Source organism: Mixophyes fleayi, chromosome 10 (genome assembly GCF_038048845.1).
Source record: "Mixophyes fleayi isolate aMixFle1 chromosome 10, aMixFle1.hap1, whole genome shotgun sequence".
NCBI lineage: Eukaryota > Metazoa > Chordata > Amphibia > Anura > Limnodynastidae > Mixophyes > Mixophyes fleayi.
The window spans coordinates 72,482,964-72,502,153 of NC_134411.1; positions in this window are offsets into that span (position 1 = coordinate 72,482,964).

Sequence of the window (19,190 nt, forward strand, 5' to 3'; positions counted from 1 at the left end):
CTATAAATTCTCAAATTTTAGATAGACAAAAAAACATTGATCTAAATTTGAGCAAGGAGAACATATTGAACCATGCTCAGGCCAGTTAAAACAGTTTCTAGCATGGTGGAGCTTTAAGAGGTAAATTATATCTTTTTTTTTCCATGGAATCAGACTTTGAACAATTGTGGGAGGTGTTAAAGGTTTGTTTACCAAATGTTAAAACTCAAAAACGGAGACTATTTATGCCAGACAGTTGTAACCTACTTTTTCAACACTAACATATTCAGAGAACCTGGTACAAATGACTTTGCAGTGTGTTTAATGAGCTTAATCAACACACCTTCTTATTCACCTACATGAAAGATCGTGTTATGTGTTTGTCTGTCTGTCTTTGACTTGAACTGAACGCATGTGGATTGTCGAAGTCGTATAATTGAATGAACGAAAGTATATTGGTTAATATGTTTTATCGTGCAATTGCACTCAGTATGCCACGCTTTACGTGGCATGGTGCGATCACGCGGTAAAATACGCACGCACACACTCGCACTACAACATTTAGTTCATATTTATAATGATTCCAATCCACAGTGATTTATGAACAGATAGTATTTAGTTTATTATTAGTTTATATATTATGATTATATGTACACTTTAGTGTTATTTAAGGTTCAGGTTATAGGAAATGTGTCATGTCTGGTATCATTTTAATCCCTTATTCATCAGCAGTTGTCCAGTTCCTTTGCCGAAGAGATCGCACATTGCATACTCTAGTTAGTGATGTTAGGGAATAAATACTTAAAGTTATATTGACTGTAATGTGTAAATAGACTAGCTTAAACTGGTTTCTGGGGGGGAGAATCATCTGGAATGTTGACCCTCAGCCTTAGAGGGGGTTGTTTGAACTAGCCTATGACCTGTTTGCACTGGACCCACCTGAAATCTGGACCTATAGAAGCAAGCCACGTCATCTGCATTGTTCTCTCTGTAACACTGAGTGTATATAATATAGCTGTACTCCCACTGGCTTCAGTCTTGTCTGACAACAGTATTCTGGAGTGAAATACTGTTCGCTGGTACCAGTGGGATCGTAGTTAGCGCAAGCGAACGCAGCGGTATGTATTTATCTTTTGGTATTGGCTGTACTATATTATAATTATGTATTGAACTGTTAAATTTTACATCTGCTTAAATAAATTACTTTGTGCCTTGGAAACACAACACAATCGCTTGGGCAATGCTTATTTGAAAACGATAAAATTACTTTAATAGGATGCAAATGCATCTAATTTGCTAGCATAATATGGATATTAATAATAAAAAATAATCTATGTTAAAAACTTGCACCCTGACCGTTACAAAATGCGTAGCGTACTCTACCATAATTGATACATACAGCCTCCACACAGAGAAAGGGCATGAGTCACGAATCAAACTCATGACTCCATTCTTGGACAGTGAATTGACTAACCACTAAGGCAACATTCATTTGGAAATATAAATACATTCTATAGACTAGAGCGAGAAGCACAACAATGCAGCATGTGTGCAATAGATGTAAGAGCTACACTATAGTAGCTTCCATATTACCCACAAATATATGCCAGTTAAGATCTACATGGGTACCTTAGTGGTTAGCACTTCTGGCTCACAACACTGGTGTTAGGAGTTCAAATACCAAGCATGGCCGTAGCGTCTGTGTGCAGCTTGTGGTTCATTTTCATTAATGAAAGAAACACGAGGAACTTTGACCAAGCTAGCATATGTTTTGCTTTTGCAAGAGATAGTATTTAGCTAATAAGGAAAGTAATATTTTGTTTTCATGTATCACACAAACACTTGTTATCTTGAATTTTACTATGTCGTTCAAGCGTGATCTACTACACGCTCTACCACAATGATAAATCTGTCCTCATATTTTAGATGTATCTTCCCCTGAAATGCAACTTTCTTAGGGCAAGATGCATTTTTTATTTGTTACAATGTTTTACTTTCAAAAGAGATTCTGCCCCACAGGTCACATTCACATTATTATGTGCATGCTGACATCTATTACTATGAATGGACTAAGACTCATAGGGGGTTGCCTTGATTTTGAGGGGACTTTATTGGAATAAAATGCAACATTGTCTTGAAACCTTGTTTTTTCTCCATCTATGGCTTGTTTGTGTTATGTTATGTACTCAGCTTTACCAAATATCAATGTAGGCCACAGTGGAGCAGCATGGTGGTTTAGTCACTCGCACTGCTGCCTTACAGCACAGGGGTCATGAGTTCAATTCCCAACCATTCCCTTATATGTGTGGACTTTGTATGCTCTCTTCCGTGTTTGTGTGGGTTTACTCTGACATTCTAAGATGATGTACGCTATGCTTTTTTCCTAATTTTAATCGGACCTCATATATTTAGCATTAACCTCCCTCTTCAATGCAAGATGGTTTTGAAGGTGTTAAATTGGTTCGCCATTTGGCATATACCTTCCATAATGATTAATGCCCCCAGGGCACCTTATGTGTATGATATTACTATGAATGGCCTACCTTTTTTTTTTGGGGGGGGGGGTGTTGTTGTGAAATGCAATTAGCAGCTGACTACCTTGTTTTTTCATCTCCTGCTTGTATATTATATCCCCATCTTGTAAAGAAAAACACTGCAGCCAACACTGGGTCTGTATGGTGGCTTAGTGAGTAGCACCTTTGCCTTCCAGTATTGGGGTCATGAGTTTGTTTGCAGCCCATTGCCTTATGTGTGTGGAGTTAGTGTTCTCCCCATGATAGTATGGCTTTCCTCCCAAAATCCAAAGACACACTAGTAGCTTCATTTGCTGCGAACAAATTGACCCCAGTCTGTCTGTGTTACGGCTTTTATATTGTAAGCTCTTTTGGGACAGATTGCCTTATCTGTACAGTAAGGCAGAATTAGTGGTGCTATATAAATGTTGAAATGATGAGGTAGTAGTAATGAAACAATCTACCTTAAATGTTATTATTGTGTTATTGAAATCTCCATTCTTTATTGTCCTAATACCCACCTGTTGTGGAATTTTAATAAATTAATAGTTACCCACGCCAATGATTGTGTTTGAATACAATATATTAATGCTAACATTTTGTAGAAAAAAAAAAGGAATTTTTGGGAGAACAAAAACAATTAAACCTGCAAAACAATTATCCATACAGGTCATCTAAAAGATTTAGCTCCTGTTTTATTTTTTTTTCGTACTTGGAAATTTTGCCGGTGTAATGCGGCTATAGATCTCCGCCACCGAAGGTGGCTGACGTGGCTGGATGGAGGTGTGTTCGGGAGGTGAAAAAGAAATTTAAAAAAAAATTAATACATGCCTACCGAATCTTGAAAACACATAAGAGTTAGCGACGTGTACTGTTACTTAACTTTCGAATTTCAGCAATGTCTAAAGGGATGCTCTGTGTCCAACAAATAAATACATCCCGCAGACACCAGCCATTGTTTCTGAATTTTTCGTCTCAAGTCAAAAGCACAGGACCAAGAAAAATAGTGATGAAGGGAGGTTACAAGTGCTTAGTGCTCGTGCCATACTCTGTTCACAGTGAGGATTAAAACAGATGCTGAAGATGCATATGACACCAAGCCATTGGACTTGATTGTGGCAACTTTGTGGTTTGCCTTTGTCTGTGGGCAAGATTAGTAGCAAAATGGGGATTGTGACAGGAATCCAAATGTTGTGATTGTAACATATAGTGTCCTAGAAAGCGTTGCTGCAAACTATTGAAACATTTCAGGACCCTACTTTGCACACATTAACCGAGGTAATACTAAAATGGTAAGATTGAAGTTAAAATGCCATGTTGAATTTGCAATCTAATAAAACTTAACAGGTGCCACACTAAAAGAGTGTTTACATACTAACCACACAAATATAACTACTACTAGCAAGTTTAAAAACAGAAAATATATTGTCAGTTAAGGGTAAGGGCTGTATGTGGCAGATTGTAAATTAATCAAGGATGGAAACTATATATATTTTAAGTATACATGGACTTAAATGGGCCCCAAAGGAAAATGAAGCAAATGGTGTGTATGAGAAGAAGGTGAACAGCAGTGTATTAAGCAGAAGACACTTCATTGGTAGTGATTGCTGACACTAATGCAGGGTACCATTTATTAATATGAGACATTAATACATAATTCCAACACAATTACTTTAACACTATAAGACACTTGCATTTGACATACAGCTCCTTGGGTTTTGATCAAACAATCAGGGCAAATTAAAGATTCACATAGGTAGGGTTGTTGAATTTTAAATAATCTTTAACGTGTCATAAGACAGGAAATGCAGGTTCCCAAAATGCATTACATGGGCACGGTGGCTAAATGGTTAGCACTTCTGCCTTACATCAGTGGGGTCATGAGTTCAATTCCCAACCATGGCCTTATCTGTGAGGAGTTTGTATGTTTTCCCCGTGTTTGTGTTGGTTTCCCCCAGGTGCTCCGGTTTCCTCCCACACTCCAAAAATATACTGGTAGGTTATTTGGCTGCTAACAAAATTGACAATAGTCTGTATGTCTGTCTGTGTGTGTGTGTGTGTGTGTGTGTGTGTTATGGAATTTAGATTGTAAGCCCCAATGGGACAGGGACTGATGTGAGTGAGTTCTCTGTACAGCGCTGCGGAATTAGTGGTGCTATATAAATAAATGGTGATGATTATGACATCTTTTCCTGTGGAGATGATAAAAAGTGAATATAATTACTACCAAAATATTAGCTCAGAAATTACTATAATGCGTGCACTTTCTATATGCCTTGCTGTAGATGAAGGTGGCCAGTGTAAAATAGCATGCAAGGGATCTTGTTAGCCTTAACACAGTTCTCTACGGAATAGTGCATTGTGGCTCCCTGCTATATATTGGTTGGGGAGTCTGTTTCTTTTAGGATTGGGAGAGCTTAACATTAAAAGCACATCATGTCTAAAACCTGGGTATTTGATTTTGCTGTCATGCCGCACACACAAATCAACCAACTTGTGACTGCATAAGCTGCAATAACCACAAATTCTTTGCTGCACCCACACTTTAAAACACAAGTACCGGTAATACAATACACTATAGATGCTTACAATCTTCACCTGGGTGCAACTCCATGGCCACCTTCATCGACACCAAATGACAGTGCTCTGGCCCCTTCACCCTGGCAGCACCTACATGGTGGCGCATGTGGGTCCAAAAATCTGTGGTTAAAAAGGTCACACATTACTTCATTTGCCAATGTGGCATGTTTTGGGGTAATAACCAAAGAGTTATAAGATTTATTTGCTAAACCTTTGTAAAGACTGTAATCCCACTGTTTTTGGATCAATGTTAGGGACTAATAATTGAAAGCTCATTGCCATTGCCTGACAAAACCATTGTGCCATTTAATTAATGTTACTCTTAAAACAGCATATGGGTCATGTTAGAAGATGTGAAAGCCAAGTCTGAGTTTCTAAGCTTTAGGACGTTGATGTTTGGACATTAGACATTACTAAGTTGCTCTCAGTTTTTTCAAATATTATTGCAACATTTTGTTTCAAATCAAATGCTTAACATATATAATGACCCTAAGGTCAGAAGAGATGCAAACACATTTCCAAGTATGCTTACAGTTGCTATACAGTTGACAAGCATTTCTAATGGATGTGTTTTTTTGGAAACAATTACACATGTTTGTTTTGCAAACCATTTCTTTGTGGCCAATGTAGATTCACATATCATTTTTCCTTCAACTTTTTTACACCAGATAGCATTGTTGTATTTGACATTTGAGCTTGACAGGGAAAAGTAATAACTTAGATTTACCTTAAAAGTAGTTTTCAATGACATACTGCCTGAAACTGACACCCTCCTGAGAATTCCGCCGTCTGCAGGCTCCCCTACCTCGTCCTTCCCAGAAACCTCGTCCACCACCCCAGGAGCCCCACTCTGGATGGCAATATTGTGAAACACACACACAGAGCTATGATATCACATACTTTACTCGGCCGATACATCAGTGCACCACTGGTCAAGGCATCTGAAACGGGCCTTTAAAAGGCCAAATGACCACTCAATGACCGATCTGGTGGGTGTATGAACCGAGTTATATGCAAACTCATGCTCTGTGTGTGGGTTCAACATCGGAGTGGGGAGCCAAGGGCCTAACGGATAAGCATTGTCTCCTATGTAGGATGAGAACAAAGACAGAAGAACCACACATTAATAAACTCTTAGACAAATAAATGACCACACCCCAAATGCAAAAAAATGAAAATGTTACAAGTACATTCTGGCAAAGGCAAAATGTACACTAAGTGTGGATTTTGAACTTGAAATGTTTTAATTTTTTTTTAAAAAGGAAACTAAACACATTTGCCAAATCACAAAACATAGGTGGCTGATGGCTTTATACAATGTGTTTTCTATGATTTTTTTAAAGGGATTGCATGGGCGATATCTATCTCACATGTAGTGATTACTTTAAAACTAACCACCTCTTTAACAATTTAAGGTTCAAAAATGTTATCTAACAGGTACAAAATACACATTTTTGAAAACAAATTTACTTAGGCATATGGGCTTGTAGTTTTTTGAAACTTTAGATTGTGTTTGCTATTTGCCAAATTCAAATGATTATTTCACCTTAGATGTTAGTTTTCAGATTAGTACATGCGGATACATTAACATGTCCATTTTGAAACATGCACAAACAAACTAAACAGTTTACTTACAACTACCAAGAGATGGCACATGTGGAAACCTAACATCCAAGGACCAATATCACAATCAGAGAACAGTCACTTTCCACTTAAGGTTTGTATTGAATGAAATATTTATTTATTAACATAGAAATGTTAGTCTAAATACCAAGAAGCCACATGTTTCCATTTGGCCTTGCACCCCCTTGCCTCTCTTGCAATCTGTGCCACGTCCCTGATTGCCTAAATGCAATGGAGTCATGGGTACTCCCACCCAATTTGGCAACCAGTTCTCAAATCTGGAGAGACGGGTCACATATTGCCTGGACATTAATCGAGTGGAAACACTTCCTGTTCAAATACAGAGAAGCATTCCCACTCAACGGGACCAAGGCCACATGTGTCCCATCTACTGCCCCTATAACATGTGGGAAGCTGCCGCTTAATCCGCACAAGAGACTCCTCATCGAGTGGCAGATGTATAACTGGGAGATGTGCGACAGGAATACCCGGAGCACAACCTGCAGCATACGACTGAAGGTGGCCTAGGACATACCTGTCACAACCCCCACTGTGGTTTGGAATGGCCCAGTCACACAGAAGTGCAGTACCACCAACAGTTTGGTCAAAGGCGGTACCGCTGTTGGGATGTGGCGCATTGGCTCAAGGTCACTCTGCACAATGCACAGGGTATCCAAGATGACATGAGGAGTAAGCCGATAGCAATGGACTACCTCAGCATCTGACATCCCAAAGTGGCTGAAGACACGCTGCCTGGGACGACGATGTTGTACCAGTTGCTGGTTTGGACGTGTGGAGGCTCATGCTCCTCGAGAACCAGATTCTCATCCAACTCCAGAATCTCCTGTATGTGTGACAAAAGTATGATCTTAAAAATAAACACACTAATTAGATGAGGACTTTAAGGCTTGGTATTTCCTATGTAGACTCCAAACATGCAAAACATAATTACAACAAAATTGTGCATTCTATTGAGGCTTCATTTTTAAAGTACAATCAGGAATAAGAGGGAAAAAAACAGACAAACCTTGAGTAAATACTCAGACCAAAGACAAAGTGACCAAACACCACTACATAAAAACAAATCACCATCAAGATACAGAAATAGATACACAACAGACTAATTAGTAGGTGGGAGTGGATACTTACCACACAGGAAAAACAAAAGGGGGAACTTCCAAAAATATAAACAAAATAATCCACAACAGGGATAGGTTAAAAAAAACAATCTGCAAATCTTTTGGGGTGAGAAAGAGAGACAAGAAAAGGGGCAAAAATTTAACATAAGCAAACCTTGCATAAATACAAGACACAGTGCAAGAAGCTTGACAATTCAAAATAGTTTACAATAAACAAAAATAAAACAATAAACTGCCACCACCCCAAACTTTCAAATAATAACAAATTTAAAAACATTACAAAGAAAAGTAGAGATGCGTATTTAAGGCATAGAAAAGAAACTATTGTTTTATCATATATATTCCAAAAACATTAGCTTTTGACAGCACTCTTCCGGACAAAGCTAAACCCCTAAACAGCCAACAAAAAACAAGTGCAACAAATGGTGTTTTAAACCGATTCATAATTAAAGAAGTGTCTACAGGTGTACACACTGCTGCGGATCAAATGATGACAGATGCAGGTGTGGTAAGAAAGTGCAGTTCCCTTGTATGTTTGAAAAGTACCAAACTCATAGCATGTATTCCGATTACCAAGAATAAAGTTGTATTACGTTCTGTGTTCATTTTTTACGGATTTATTGTAACAATATTTAGGTGTTCCTTATGTGAAATGTAACAGTTGTCTCACTTGCAGACATTTTTTAATTTTTGACACGGTGTAGTCTATATAGTCTATGCAATTTACAATCTGGACTTTGCCATAGTGGTTAGGCATTCAACCTACCCACATTAAGGTACTGAGTTTGAATCCAAAATCATGCCTGTATCTGTGTGGACTTTATATATCCCCAAGTTTCACTTTGTTTACTTGAATGTGTCACCTAGAGAAGAGTACGCTAGTATATGTTTGGGGTACCATATACGTATATTTATGATTGCGAATTATTAGGCGTTGATTTCGCAAACAATGTGGGTGCATTTTTAAATTGTTTAGCCTTAAACCTTCATGTTGCCAGTTAGTGCCATTGTGTTGTGTTGTATGATTTTTCAAAGCAGTATTACCTTAGTTTCTGACTTTTGTACTCGCATGTTAAGTTAAGATAAAACTCACAGCATTTCTTCTTAACTATCCAACGGATACAGAGGTAACACCTGCTCTTCTTAACTCAGTACAGATAACGCCTACTCTTCTTAACTTCGTACTGATCTCTGCCCATTCCCCGCCCATTACCATCCCTTTTTTCAAAAGTGTAGAAAATCTTCTTAAGGGCACTTAAGACGAAGTTTCATCTTAACTTAAGAAATTCTTAGCATACGCAACAGATTTTCCTTCTTATCTCCCTTTTCTGGGCATGTGCAGAAAAGATTTTCGTAAGATCCACAATAAATGGCAGATCGGTTCGCTAATTATTATTATTATTATTATTAATTTTTATTTATAGGGCGCCACTAGGTGTCCGCAGCGCTGTACAGGGACAAACAAAATTACAATACGAGGTGAGACAGCACAGTACAGTAAACAATAATCACAGTAACTCAGTGGGCTCAAGGCACAGCTAGCGGGGCGGGGGAGGGGAGAGGGGAAGGTCTGCCAACAGCGGCACCTAGGAGGGAGGGCACGGATGAGAGGGAGACCCCCAGGGGGAAGAGGAGGGAGCGAGAGGAGACGGGGGAAGAGGGTCCTCGAGGAGGAAGGCGGGGAAGGTGGCGAGCAGAGTTAAAAGTGGAGAAGACAGGAGGAGAGAAGACCCTGCTCAAAGGAGCGTACAATCTAAGGCTAATGAATCAAGCCCAATGTTATCAATCTTTATTATAATGTTTGTTAGTGGAGTGACATTGTATCGCTTTTCTAATAACCTATTAATCAAAGTTGTTGCTTCCTTTTGATAGTCCAAATTCTAGGAAGAATTCTTTTTAATATGACTCACTTTTAGGGGTGGGTCTTAACCAAGAGTATTTGTGCCCACTTGTGGTATTTCGGTAAATATTGGAGTCAATTTTTCTTGAATTTGCTTCAAAAAGTAGTTGTGATTGGTCATTTTAATCACAAGATCAATGAATACCACCAATGTCTTACTAAATCTGTTGGGTATAAGCAGGGACGGATTAAGACATTGTAGACCCATAGGCTAGGGGAACTGTGAGGTCCCCATTTGTCAAGCATCATATGCCAAATCCGATATCATTGGGGACCCCTCAGTAATATCAGGATGGGCATAAGTCGCTTGAGAAATGTTCATTTTAATATTCCTACTCTGTATTTTCAAAATGCAAAAAAGAAGTTAAACCAAAATAAATTTATTTCTACAAATTAATTTTCTGTCCACAATCCCTTCTCTAATTAGATACACCTATGGTGTAGATACAACAGTGATGTTTTGATTTATGGAAAGGCAATTCATCAGCTATATAAATAAAAATTATCACCATTTTAGGTTTATTCATACCGCAAAAAAATATTTCATCACCTTCCTAGATCTTAATATGGGACTTAATATAGAGAACCATAAACTATTTATTTATATGCACTTCAAATCTGTTAATGCTTACTTGTACTAATTCAGACAATTCATATAATACCATCTGAAAAAATTGCTAAACCCATATTGGAAATTATAAAAAAATTGCTACAATTGTAGTAAATGATGTGCTGTTTTTCTTATGTCTTATCTAAATGGTTCATACATTTGTTCTTACCACCATGTGTGGACTGAACACAAAACACTATTTCTCTGCATATCTGAACTGATTATTAGTGGGAGTTACCATACTGCTTGATAAACTGAAATGTGTACTTATAGTGGAAGTGCCATTTGCACCACACTCCTGAATAAGGGTTCACAGTTGTCTTTTTAAGGGCATTGAAGAGCAAGGGATTTGCAGTAAGAGATATACTGGGAAAATAAGGTGGTGAAATTGAAATTTGAGACATTGAGGGATATATTCAAAAGTTGCTGTAAAAATCTTTCTGTACAAAAATGGCGTCAATTGAACCATGTTCAACTATAATAACCAATAGTTTTTGGGCTGTGAATGTAAGATCTGATTAAGGCAACATAATGATGTGGTAGGAAACAGTCTCAACACTGGTGTCTGCTAAGTTGGTGTTGATTCATTAACATTCAGCCGTGGCCCCCTAAGCACTTTTCTTTTGAATTTGGCAAAAAGACCTTTTCTGCATTAACCCACGATCTTTCTTTTGGACCATAGCCCTTCCAGTCGAATAGATATTGAAGTTTTCCTTTGAGAATCCGGGAACCTAAGAGTTGATTTACCTCAAACTCCTCTCCAAACAAGGTCTTGATAGGAGAAGGACAAGAAGGTTCTCTAAAAATTTTGTTCAGAATTAAAGATTTCAGCAGGGAAATTTTAAATACACTGTGGATTCTAAGTGAAGAGGGTAACTAGTTTGAAACTCACTGGATTGATTACTTATAAGAAGTGGAAGGGTCCAATATAATGAGTTGCCAATTTCATGGTGGGTACCACGAAGTGTCAGATTTTTTGTGGACAACCAAATTCTGTCACCTACTTGTAGAGCCAAAACTGGATGCTATCTTCTATTAGCAGCTTTTTTTGTAGTGATGGGAGGTCTCCAATAAATTTCCCTTGGTATTGGAACACATATGAGAGAAATCACGAACCAAGATTTCCACAGTGGTAACATTAGAAGAGTTCTTGGTAGAAAAAAATTCAGGCAATATGGGATGGGTGCCAAAGACAACAAAAAAAAGGAGTAGAGCCATGCTAATGATTGTTGTGGACAAATTCTGCCCATACAAGTAAGTCACTCCAGTTGTCTTGATTTTCAAAAGTATAAATTCTCAGGAAGAGCTCCACGTCCTGATTCACCCTTTCTGTCTGTCCTTTAGTCTGAGGATGATATCCGGAAGACAAGCTTGGATATAATGTTGGAATTTGTGATGAAGGGTGGGCCACCAATAATATCTAGAAACCAGAAAGAAGGTCTTTTTAACTGCTGCATGTTCTGCTAGTCTCGAGCCATGAGCCCAACTATGTAGTTTGAGATGGAATTTTGGATCCAGGAAGGAGTGACCAACTGTTGGAGATTTTGCTGAGATGCCAGTTAGTGCTAGGATGCCAGCTGGATCCAAATTGGTTTAGGGTCTAGAGTAGTCTGAAGTTTTGAAGTGTCAAAGGAACAAGTTTTCTTAAAACCCACTCTATAGGTCAGTATAAGATTAAAATGTGTGAAAGATAGAGACCATCTTGCCTGCCGCAGCTTGAGAAAGTGAGCAATTTGGAAGTGGATTAAATTCTTATAGTCGGTAAATATAGTGATGTGACATACAGCCCCCTCAAGTAGATGTTGCTATTTCTCTAGTGCTGCTTTGATTGCAAGCTGCTTTTAATCCTTATCGTGTAGTTCTTTTCAGTTGTTGAGAATTTCTTTTAGTACAATCCACTGGGATGAAATTTCCCAGAGGTATACTTTTAAAACAGGACCGCACCAACCCCTACAACAGATGCATCAACTTCCAAAAAGAATGGCCAGGTAAGGTCTGGTTGTGAGAAGACTGGTGCAGGAGAGAAGGCCCTTGTTATGGCTTGAAATGTTGAGATTGCTCACGGTATTCATGTCTTGTGAGGGACTCCCTTCTGGGTAAGAGTGGTGATGAGTGCTCAAACCATAGAAAATCTTTGATGAACTGATAGTAGTAGTTAGCAAATCCCACAAACCACTGAATAGCCTTAAGACCTGCAGGTTGAGGCCACTTGATGACAGAAGTTACTTTCTCTGGGTTTATCTGCAGACCCTGACAGGATACTGTATATCCAAGGAATGGAATTTTCTCTTGCTCCAAGAGTCATTTTCCCATTTTACCATATGGATTAGGGATCAGAAACGACTGATGTGATTTCTCTGTGTAATGCTGCGGAATTAGTGGCGCCATATAAATAGCTGCTGATGCTGATGATAATAATGACTGAAAACCTCTCTCACCTGTTTCTGGTGGGAATTCAAATCCTTGTTAAAAATGCAAAATGTCTTTCAAGGTGATGACTACTAAGTGGAACAATAGGTCCCAGAATATCTCATTCACACATCCTGCGAAGACTGCCAGAGCGTTATTGAGACCAAACAGCATCACCAGTATTGGTAGTCTTGTGTGTTAAAGTCAGTCTTACATTCATCTCCCTGATGGATTCTAATGAGATTATAAGCACCTCTTAATTTATCCTAGTAAAGATTTTGGCCCCCTGAATGCTGTTCTGAAATAAGAGGCAAGGAATAGTGATTCTTTACAGTTATGGCTTTGAGCCAACAGTAATCTATACAAGGCCTAAGAAATCCGTCTTTTTTTAACAAAGAAAAAAACCTGCTCCTGCCGGGAAAGTGGACTTGCGGCTGAAACCACATTTGAAAATCTCTGAGATGTACTGACATTGCTTGTGTCTCAAGCATCGAGAGCAGGTATACAAGACCACGGGAAATGGCATTCCAGGAATTAGATCTATGGTGCAATCCCAAAGATGGGGAGGTGTATAATTTCAGCTGCAGCTTTACAGATAATATCCAGGAATAAAGCATAGGCAGGTGGCAGGGATGAACTGGAGACCTGGGTATGGCAAACAGATTTGAAAGGTCCCAAAATAACTGATTGGAGGTAGGTCTTGAAGCAAAAGGGACCCTAAGAAGTGTCTTGTGCCAACCTCCAGTCAAACTGAGGAGAATGAGTCTGAAGCTATAGCAAGTCTAGAATTAAGGGTTTAGTAGCCTATGGTAGGATAAGTAAACTATTCCATTCCAACTGGAATGACCTTACTTGGAGTAATACTGGGAGGCTACATTTGGAGACAAACCTGTATTAGTTACTTGTTTACTGTCCACAGCAGTCAAAGAATGAGCAAATTGGAGGCAGTAGGAACTGCTACAGCTGGTTCAGATGGAGGGGATGCTTGTATTGGTGGAGTCAGAGAGCCCTGAATAGTATCCAGGTGAGGGACGAGCCCTTGCAGGCATTGAACAAGCTTATCTTGATTTGATTCTCATTGAACATCCCATATTGCTAGATATTGTTTCATTATTTATCAATTATTTCATGAACTTATTGTTCTCTAAGACCATCCATATAATTTAGCTAGAGTATTCTGTCACAAAACTCGCTGGGAAAATAATGGACATATGCCTACCAGCAGTAGGTGCTACTGAGCAAAGAGGTACGGAATCTAACACACCCAAGTCTACACCAGGGACCCCCACAAGAAGGTTTGGTCATAGCCGAGGTCAGTAGTGGGAGATCAAAAAAGAGCCAATTCATGAGGCAAAAGTGTTTTCAGGAATATGCAGAAGTCAGAACCAGGATATCAAGAATGAATAGAACCAGGAAGGAACTAGAACTATAGCACACCTGGACCAGACTGAAGATGTGAGACCCAATATTCTGTCACTGGAGTAGTGTCAGAGTCTGCCTTACATAGCTAAAACAATAAGTATTTCAGGAGTCAGTGACGTTACCTGATGGCTAACTGCCAATAGGCAACCCCAAGATAGGTAACCCTTAAGTCGCATCCCATTGCTTAGCAAAGGGCGCTCATGCGCAGTCCAGCCATTATGGCACCTGAAAGTCACATCCCGTTGCTAGGCAATGGGTGCGCTTTTGGTCCTATTAGATGTACCAGAAATGGAATTAGTATGTAGGGTTTTGTTCAGATCGTTTCTCTTTGTTGGGGTATTTGGGGTCTACCTGGCAACTTAATACATGATTTGGACTAAATATGATTAGCTCAAATTTATGTTTAAGAATTGTGTAAAACGTAGGCATGGTTACAAACTTGCCAGTTACATGGTAAAATAATTGTCAAAATAAACTCTAGATTTAATATGAACCTAAAATTAGTCAGTTCAAATAATTGTGAAATAAATATGTACATTTTTTTATTGGTACATTTGATTAAGGATTGAACAACTTTATGTAATTCATCTTTTTCTCCCTGTTTAATAGCCAATCAAGTCATCGGAATGCAGTATCCAGTTCACTTGTGTGATGATATTACTGAGAACAGGCCTGCATGATAGGTGCAGCGTAATTTATATGAGGAAAAGAGTAAAAGCAAGCCGGAGCATTAGATAGTCGAAAGGGCAGAGTTCCCAACAGCACATAGCAGTGATATGAGTCAAACTGGTGCAGGAAGATTATGGTGTCAAACCATACTTGCCAAGTCTCGCAGAATATTTGGGAGACCACCAAATTCCGGGTAGATCTCCCGGACACCCAGGAGATTCTCCCATATATGCCTATTTTCTAGTGAAGTGGACATATTTTGAGCCTCCATGATGCGGCTCTCTGGGAATCGCATCATTTTGGTTTTGTCAAAACGACACAATTGGCTGAGCCCCGACCCCTCACGCTCACCTCCCTGCCGAGACTCCCAGAGACCAACCTGGAAAGCTTGGCAGCTATGAGTCAAACGCAGGTCTATATTAACCAAGTTCATCTTGTTTATATTTTATTGTGCTTGTATTTTTGCTATCTTCTGTATGCTGACATTTTAATTATAACATTTAAATGATTAATAATAAAAACATCCACTTTTACATGTACATATATTTAAAATTGTATTTTGATTACACGTATTTGAGAAATACCCCTTTAAATAGTGCAGTTTTTAGTTAGGTACCATTGCTCATTCTTTCCTTGTTTTCCTTGTTTAGTTGGCCACTACCCTTAAGTTAAATACTCCAAAGCATTGCTGTTACATAACAAACTCAATCAAGCAACTTAGCTGCACATACTTTCACGCATACTCTGTCTCAGGAAAGTTTATAAATGTGGGGATCAGAGAACAGATACGTTAGCGAGGGATGCAGGTGAGGAGCATCTAGCAAACATTGTGCCACTTAGTATCAATTGTCCTTTTTTTGTTAGGGATCTGTGATATTTTGGTACTGTACATGTTTTTTTTCCATACAAATGTATACATATAATACACTTCAGTATATACAGTACACGTGATAAATGTATTTAATTTCACATGCACTCTTATTGCGTAATACATTTACATACGTTATTCATTCTCTTGTTATTCAGTGCTTGTGAATTAATACTACCCCCTCTAGCCACTATGAAAAAATGAACCATCAACAAGTATTTAATGCAGACACCAACCCCATTAGACAAATTTTCTCTACAGCAATGCATTGATAAATGAAATGTCTCATGCTAATGCAAGAATAATCAATTTAGAATGCTTATGACAATTAAGAACGCTTGCGATAAGCCTACAATGGACCATGCTTTGTCAGCCTTGATTTGGCTAAAACTTACACTAATAGGTTCATTTTTCTTCCAAAAGGTATCCATTCAAGACAAGTCTATCAATTAATATGAATTATGCATGCATAAAAGGATTAATGCCATTCATTACAGAAATTAATTTCATGATGGCGTTAATAGGTTAAAGCAGATTAGATGAGCGATGGCTACTTTGGGTCGCGGTGAGGGACAGTTTCTGTTCAGGGTGTAGTTATTAAAAAATATACAAATTGACATGTTTGGCATATTCAGTGCAAGGTTTGTTTTAATATTTAGTTGATGGCATTCAGCGTTATTGATCTTTTAATGCCGGCGGAAGAAGAGCATAGCATTAATCTTGGAGCTGAGTGTATTTTATGGCATGACAATCTGGTTTACTACATGTTTAACATTTAACCATTTATGTTGATATGAAGCACAACAGAGGAAAGTTTTAACAGTAATGTAGATGAGATTTTGCACAGGCTTGACAACCCTTAAAAGTATTTTTTACTGACATGTTTAGAAAACTGACTGATATCTAACATTTTTTTTTGGACAGAATACTATCCTATATAAAAAAAAATGTGTGTACAACCTATTCATTATAAGGGAGAAAACATGGGAAAGCCTAGCTAGCGTGGACAGTGGTGGAACAAATATCGCCACTGTCCTTCTATCACTATCACCATCAGAGGATGACAATAGTACATACTATAGGCAAGAAAAATGCTTTATTATTTTGAGCATTTTTTTCTTATTGTAAATATATGGGAAATAATTTTGTCTAATGTTTTACTTATTTTTCAACTTTTTAAAAAAACGATATATTATATGGCAAGTGGAACTGGAAGCCCAAGTCTAGTTCTACTGAGCATGCGTGAATTGGCAAGCTGGTTCATGCGTACACATAGGCTCGCACACAGGCCTGGCAAAGCAGTTAGTCCGGTCTTACCACTACCAGTCAGTATCACCATGGAGCTGAGCATCACGTTTATTAATAAAATAAGGCATACTTGTCCACTCTCCTAGAATATCCGAGAGAATCCAGAATTCCAGCAATCTCTCCTCGACACCTGGAAGAGCAAACCACCCTTCCGCATCCAGCCCACATTCTAGCGAAGTAGGTGGGACCTCAAAGACATGATTAGCTTCAATTTGCATTCATTTGGCCCCGCCTTGAGACTGCAGCATTTTGCCTTGGGGTGCAGGGCCAAAATATTGTGATACTTGCCACTGCCACACTTCTTGGCTCCAAAAGGCGCTATAGAAAGTTGACAAATATGAATTAGGGCAAGAGAAGATTTTCTCTTTATCGCTGCGATGAGCAGCAAAAATAAATCTTTGATATTGCCTTGTTTAGGTTAATAAGGGACGTAATATTGTAGTATTATTATCTTGAGAAGGCCACATGGACTATAAGTATGGGGTTTAAAGCTTCTTTGTGTCTAACTTTTACATATGTCTATTTTTCTGATGTGAAAAAATTACTTCTGTTTTGCTTTATTTATTAATTTTAACAGTATAAAGTACAATACAAATGCCAGGCGCTGTCCGAGCACTTCCACTAGTTGCAGGGGACGGCCCCTTGCCCCTTCTCGATGTCCGCGTCCCGTTGTGTAGCAATTGGACACTCGCTCCCCTCTACCTGTTAGCGGTCAGCTGTGTTCTGATCCCCAAAATATGCCTCAACCTATCAGGAGGCACTTAATCTTATTTAAAGGACTCTCTGGCACTATTAGGGTGCCCCAGTATTGTTATACTCCAGCACTTTCTGAGGGTAATCTTGCATCTCCTACTGGTTGCTGACTTCTGGCTTGTACCTTGGCTTATTTGTCTGAGTTCCGATTTGGTACTGCACAGACCATTTGGTCTGACCTTCTGCTTGTTTCTGACTCTACTTTTGATTATCCCTGTATACTGCGCTTCTCTTTCCCTTCATCCAAATTGTTCGACCATTCCTGTGCATCACACCACTGCACTGGTGACTAACTTATAGAACTGCGACCTGCGCACCTCATCAGCAGTGAAGTCTATACCACCTTGCGGGGATCCCTGGCGAAAACCGGAGGTGCGTTAGACTCCACGCCTCCCTGTTTAGTTGTGCTCATATCAGCCAGTGGCTCTTTTGGAGTTATAACCATGACAACAAACCCATAAAGGGCAACAGTAAAATATATAGTTAAAAGTAAAGCATAAGTGTGAAGGGATGGAGGCAACAAACTTCTGACTTCTGTGAGGGTGAGAGAATTTTACTTGCTCTATAGATAACAGATTATATTAAGTTACAGAAGAGGGACTGATGCAAAGTGGAATGCACACCAATTTTCATAGTGCATCTTGCGTGAAATCACTCTGCACAGAAAGTGGGCGCACACATATGCTCCTATGCAGACTTGGCATCTGTAGAGGCAGGACAGGGGAGGGAAGGGGTGTTCTAAAGTTTGCTTAGTATAGTAAAGGTGTATTTATGCAAATGCCACTCAAGCAGACCTCCTGCAACACACATATATGACAAGCAAGAGTTGTATATCATCATTACATATAAGGTATAATTGTAGTTGTTATAGTACAAGTCTAGTTATGTAATTACATTGGTACTTAGGTAGATAATTGAATGGTATTAGAAACTGCGTGGGTTAATGAGCATGGGGAGTTGTGACAACAGCTTCCAACCTGTAAATCAACCTTCCTGTCATCCTTTGTTATTTCACCCACTAGTGTTGAATATAAATCCCCCTCCACTTTCTTTGATATCCAATAAGACTAGAGGGACTGCGACTGGGAGCTAGTGTCTCAGAGGGCGTGGCTAGAATGTATTAGCGCTACGTATCCGTCATCACCAGAAGGGGCTGATGAGAGACAGGAGGAGCTAGTACTAAAAGAAGAGAGAGCAGGCAGAATGAATAGAACGGAGAAAAGGAGACAAGTAGAAATGGGTGAAAGAGAGAGTGGCAGATGATTGGTAAAAGAGGACAGTGCTAAGGGAATTATAACAAAGATGTGATGCTGAAAGAGGAGAGAGCTGACAGAGAGGATAGAATGGACAGCAGGAGATAGTAGAAACGGTGAGAGAGTAACAGAAGGTTGGTAAATATAATACTGGGTGATGCTGA